Source organism: Cetorhinus maximus, chromosome 9 (assembly GCF_964194155.1).
Source record: "Cetorhinus maximus chromosome 9, sCetMax3.hap1.1, whole genome shotgun sequence".
Taxonomy (NCBI): Eukaryota; Metazoa; Chordata; class Chondrichthyes; order Lamniformes; family Cetorhinidae; genus Cetorhinus; species Cetorhinus maximus.
The window spans coordinates 71281982-71288671 of NC_135887.1; positions in this window are offsets into that span (position 1 = coordinate 71281982).

The following is a 6690-nucleotide window of genomic DNA, read 5'->3' on the forward strand; positions in this document are numbered from 1 at the left end:
TTAAATACCAGCTCTTCCATCACTAACACAGCCTGTCTCTCTCTCTCTCTCTCTTTTAAATACTAGCTCCTCCATCACTAACACAGCCTGTCTCTCTCTCTCTTTCTTAAATACCAGTTCCTCCATCACTAACACAGCCTGTCTCTCTCTCTCTCTCTTAAACACCAGTTCCTCCATCACTAACGCAGCTTGTCTCTCTCTCTCTCTTAAACACCAGCTCCTCCATCACTAACACAGCTTGTCTCTCTCCCTCTCTCTTAAATACCAGCTCCTTCATCACTAACACAGCCTGTCTCTCTCTCTCTCTTAAATACCAGCTCCTCCATCACTATCACAGCCCGTCTCTCTCTTTCTTAAACACCAGTTCCTCCATCACTAACACAGCCTGTCTCTCTCTCTCTCTGAAATATCAGCTCCTCCATCACTAACGCAGCCTGTCTCTCTCTCTCTCTCTTAAATACCAGCTCTTCCATCACTAACACAGCCTGGCTCTCTCTCTCTCAAATACCATCTCCTCCATCACGAACACAGCCTGTCTCTCTCTGAAATACCAGCTCCTCCATCACTAGCACAGCCTGTCACCCTCTCTCTCTCTCTTTCTCACTCTCTCTCTCTGAAATGCCAGCTGCCCCATCACTAACAGAGCCTGTTTCTCCTTCTCTCTCTCTCTTTGTGTTGTCTGGTGGCTGAATTGTGCTATTAATGATGGAGTTGATCTTCAGACACTTCTTGGATGGAACATTATGTATTGATCCTTTTAAACCAGCCACAGGCGATTGGTCTCAAAACATAGAACGCCTCAAGTTCTTTTTCCAAACAAATGAGATTACAGGGGAAGAGAAGAGTGAGCTATCCTCTTGAGTACTTGTGGGAGCAAAATCTACTGTCTGGTTCAAAGTTTGACAGCACCCAATGCCCCAGATTCGAAGAATTTCGATGAATTGATGAACCCCATGAAGGGTCATTTCCAACACAAGCTCTCAGACACAGTGCAGAAGTTCAGGTTTAATTCATGAAATAGAGCCCCAGGTGAGACAATTGCATGCTATGTGGCAAATTTGAAGCAGCTAATGGAACATTGTGAGTTCGGTACAACTCTGAACGACATGCTCAGAAAAGATTATTGTCCGAAGTGAACCTGGATTTCAAGAAGGCGCTGGACATAGCGCTGGCCATGGAAAGTGCAGTAAGAGATTCAAAATCAACACTTGGTGCGTAAAATGGCGCTGTCCTCCACATCCAGCAGAAACCTCAACTGAAAGAGGTGCAGAAACAGAGACTCTGTCAAGAAGTGAGAAACAGCTCCTGTTAGCTGAAGAATAAAGAAAAATAAATTAGCAGCGAAATTGAAAGATATTTTTAATAGAGGTGGAAACAAGCAGTCTTTTAGCGATTGGCAGTTTAAAAAACTCGAATGCTATTATTATCGCAGAAATGGACATATGATGAGGCAATGCAAGGGAAGATTCAAGCAGGCTTGTAAACAAAAGAAGAAGCCCAATGAAATCTTCAATATAGAAGAGCCTGAAACAACAAATTCTGATGTTTACTCGTTGTTTAATCTGAAAGTTGGAAAGACAGGACCAATATTTGTCACAGTGAAAGTAAATGGCAAACCTGTTAGAATGGAAGTGGACATGGGAGCTTCCACTACAGTAATTGGGGAACATCCCTTCAGATATTTGAATAATGGTGAACATCAATTAAGTTTAGAAGAAATAACTGCCAAATTAAAAACTTACACAGGTGAAGATATTCAAGTAAAAGGCATAAGCAGGGTAACTGTCCATTATGGAAATCAATCAGCAAAGCTATCAGTGTTGGTATTGAGAGGCAGAGGACCAAGCCTCCTGGAGTGAAATTGGCTAAGGGAGATCAGCCTTGATTGGCCACTGGGATTCTAAAAGGAAGCTCGAAGCGTTCCTGTTTTGAAAAAGGAGTGTGAAAGGACTCAACAACCTGAAGAAATGCAGACTGTCTTAAGCCAAAACCTGGAAGAACAGCAAAAGAATCCACAAGAGACCCTGCTTGATGACAGAGTTGGAGACGAGGTGAGCAACCTTCGAAAGGAAAAAGAAAACTTGTTGAAAGACCTTTACACATTTCAAGATTCCCTCAGGTCAAAGTTTGTACCTCTGGTGTGAACAGAAACAGAAAGAATTCAGCACCTCTCTGAACAAACTGAAGAATGAGCTGGCAGAGAAGACATGACAATGTTCTATTTTCCAGGAGGCAGCAAACAAATACAAAAAAGAGGTGGAAGAGCTGAAGAATCAGCTAAATGAAGCCAAAGAGGCTTTGGAAGCAAAAGTCGCAGAGTTTTCCAAGAAGCAGACAGATAATGAAATTTTGGGAGATTCAGCCACTGAGCTCAGACAAATTGAGCTTGCATCTGAGAGAAGTCCGGCCAACAGTGAAGTCAAAAAGAAGGCCGAGATTAAAGTCTGCACGAGAAAAAAGAAAAGTGCACGTTCCAGACAAGGGAGGCAATCTATTTGGGTCACTGGGTAGATTCACAGGGCCTCCACCCAGTTGAGGAGACAGTGAGAGCCATAAGAGAGGCACCTGCACTAAAGAACGCCTCAGAGCTCAAATCATTCCTAGGAATGATCAAACATTATGGGCGGTTCTCACCCAATTTGTCCCAAGTGCTAGCCCCCCACTGCATTCATTACTCAAAAAGAACTAATGTTGACCTTGGGAGATGCCCCAGAAAGAAGCTTTCATAAAGGTGAAACAATTGTTGCACCCGTCCAATCTATTAGTGCATTATGACCAGACGAAAAAGTTTGTGCTGACATGTACTACATCTCCCTATGGAGTGGGAGCAGTGCTCTCCATTGGGATGGACGATGGTATTGAACGGCCTTTAGGTTATGTATCAAGAATGCTCACCACAGCAGAAAAGGGATACTCGCAGGTAGAAAAAGAAGGTCTATGCATCATCTTTGGTGTCAAGAAATTTCACCAGTACGTATGCAGCCAACATTTTACAATCACTTCAGACCACAAACCATAAGAACATAACATAAGAACATAAGAAATAGGAGCAGGAGTAGGCCATACTGCCCCTCAGGCCTGCCCCGCCATTCAATAAGATCATGACTGATCTGCCCCAGGCCTCAACTTCTCTTTCGTGCCAGCTCCTCATAGCCCTCACGTCCCCGATATTTCAAAAATCTACTTCCTCTTTAGATACTTTCAGTGACCTAGCCTCCACAACTCTCTGGAGTAGTGAATTCCAGACATTCACTACCCTCTGAGAGAAGAAATTCCTTTGCATCACAGTTTTAAATGAGTGCCCCCTTATTCTGTAACTATGTTCCCTAGTTTGAGATTCCCCCACTAGTGGAAACATCTTTTCAACATCTACCCTGTCAAGCCCCCTCAGAATCTTGTACATTTCAATAAGATCACCCCTCATTCTTCTAAACTCTAATGAATAAAGGCCTAACCTGTTTAGCCATTCTTGATAAGTCAACCCCCTCATCCCAGGAATCAGCCTAGTGAATCTCTTTTGAACTGCCTCCAATGCCAGTATACCCTTTCTTAAATACGGGGACCAAAACTGCACACAGTATTCCAGGTGTGGCCTCACCAACACCCTTTATAGTTATAACAAGACTCCCCTATTTTTAAACTCCAATCCCCTTGCAATACAGGCCAAAATTCCATTTGCCTTCATAATTATTTGCTGCACCTGCATGCTAACTTTTTGTGTTTCATGCACAAGAACACCCAGATCCCTCTGTGCTGCACTTTTTTGGAGTCTCTCCCCATTTAAATAATAGTCTGCCTTTTGATTCTTCCTACCAAAGTGCATGACCTCACACTTTCCTACATTAAACTCCATCTGCCAAGTTTTTACCCACTCACTCAATCTGTCTATATGCCCTTGCAGATTCCTTATGTCACAACATGCCCTCCCGTCCATTTTTGTACTGTCAGCAAATTTGGATACATTACACTCTGCCCCTTCCTCCAAGTCATTAATATAGATAGTAGATAATTGGGGTCCTAGGACTGATCCTTGTGGCACTCCACTAGTTACTTCTTTCCAACCTGGAAAAGACCCATTAATTCTGACTCTGCCTTCTGTGTGTTAACTAATCCTTAATCCATGTTAATACATTACCCCCCATACCATGAACTCCTATCTTGTGCAATAAGCTTTTATGTGGCACCTTATCGAATGCCTTCTGGAAATCCAAATACATGACATTTACTGGTTCCGCTTTATCAACTCTGCTTTTATATCCTCAAAGAACTCTAGCAAATTTGTCAAACATGATTTCCCTTTCACAAAACCATGTTGACTCTGTTTGATTGCGTTGAGCTTTTCTAAATGTCCTGCTATTTATTCCTTAATATTGGATTCTAGCCTTTTCCCAATGACAGGTGTTATGCTGACTGGCCTAACTAGGATTGCTAGGATTGTTCAGTGAGGACAAGGCTATACCATCCACAACCTCAGCAAGAATACAACGATGGGCTTTAATCCTGGCAGCATACGAATACACTTTCATACATAGGCCTGGCAATCAAATCGCAAATGCTGATGCCCTTAGCCGTTGCCTTTACAAGAAAATGATGAGGATGTCCCAGTTCCACAGGGATTTGTTTTATTGTTAAATTTCTCAGATTCCTCGCCAGTATGTGCTTGACAGATCAGAGACTGAACAAGTCAGGACCCAGTCCTATCTCAAGTGTGAGAACAAGTGATTCATGGGTGGTCACAAGAGCCCATATCTGATGAAATGAAACCGTACTTCAACAGAAGACATGAAATAACCAGCCAGGGTGGCATCTTATTGTGGGGAGCGCGAGTGATAGTTCCTCCAAAGGGAAGGGAACCACTGTTAATTGAACTGCACAGTGCCCATCCAGGGATTTCCCGAATAAAGACCATAGCACGCAGATATCTATGGTGGCCTGGGATGGATGGCAAAACAGGGAGTCTAGTGAAGAATTGTATGCAATGTCAACAACTGCAAAAGTTGCTAGCGACAGCTCTGTTAACACCCATGGGAGTGGCCAGGTAGGCCCTGGGTGCGGTTACACATTGACTATGTGGGACCTTTCCTGGGAACAATGTTTCTGCTCATTGTCAATGCCCATTCAAAATAGCTGGAAGTATATGAGGTGAAGTCACCAACGTCTTCTGCTACAATTGAGAAGCTACGTCAAAGTTTTGCCATTCACAGACTACCAGAAGTGATCATTTCTGATAACAGCATGGCATTTACAAGTGCTGAGTTTCAACCGTTTATCAGCCTCAGCCATATCACTCATGTAAAAACCTCGCCTTACCACCCTTCCTCAAATGGACTGGCCAAAAGGGCAGTTCAAACGTTCAAGGCAGCCATGAAGAAGCTAAGTGGAGATTCCTTAGCAACCAAGTTAGAACGCTTTCTTTTTCATTATCGGACCACCCCTCACACAACAACAGGTGTCACACCTGCGGAGTTATTGATGAAACGCTGCCTCAGGACGGGATTGAGCTTAATATTGCGAATTTAGCGGGGGAAGCTGGAAAGGAGTCAGGGAAGCCAGAAAACTAGACACGACTGGCATAGCCGCGTGAGGAAATTTACCGTGGGAGAGACGGTATATGTTAAGAACTTCGGAGAAGGACCAAAGTGGTTACCGGGCGAAATAAGTGCAGTGATTGGACCCCTATCTTACCACATGAAGGTGGAAGGCCGGGTCATACGGAGACCTATGGATCATTTAAGGAAGAGAGAAACAATCACCAAGACATGATTCCACCAGTGTTCATGACCGGGTCAACATTTCCTGTTGAGAAAACTCAACCCAGTACAGACATGCCTGATGTTCCTGTAAGAGTGGAGGATACAGAGCTGCAGATGCCCACTGAAGCACCTGATGTTCAGGCAACTCCGGAAAAGGAGGTTCCTGGCAAAGCATCTGAAGTTGTAGAGCTGAGACGTTCTACACGTATAAGGAAACCCCCAGAAAGACGGAACTTGTAAATTACTTATCAGTGTAAATAATTTGCTTTCTTGAGAAGTTTGTAATTGTAAATATAAAATATAAATCCAGGTAAAGGGGGAGGGATGTGGTAATTATGGTTTTATTTAGTGTGTAATATACCTTTAAAAATAATACTTGTTAAGGAAGATCACATGATCTTTAGTACGCAATGGGAGAGTAGTGCAGGCTACCTCTGTACTTAGTGGTGTAGAGATGGAGTTTGAAGTGAAAGCGCATGTGTAGTTGCTGCTGAGTACTTTGTAAATAAACTAAAAGTTTCCACCCAAGAAGTGTCTGCTGATCAAATCTATCAATAGTACCAACTCGGCCACCACTCACAACAAACTGGCGATGAGGATCCACAGGATCCAACACTTTCCCTCTCTGAAATACCAGCTCCCCCATCGCTAACACAGCCTGTCTCTCTGTGGTAAAGTAGAATACCATGCGCCTTTAAAAGAATGCAAGTGGTCTAACCATGTGACAGCACTGACCCATCACTGTATAGAACAGGCTAATGGTTAACTGTAAGTCTAGAGCTGGAGGTGATTGTGGGAGCATGCAAGGGTTTAGTGCTCTGCCCTCTGTTGCAATAAACAATCACAGTTTGTTCTTATGTCAATCTCTCCCCATTATTGATAGTGAACATTAACTAACAAGTGTATATGAAGACATGCAATTACTTGACTCGTGAAC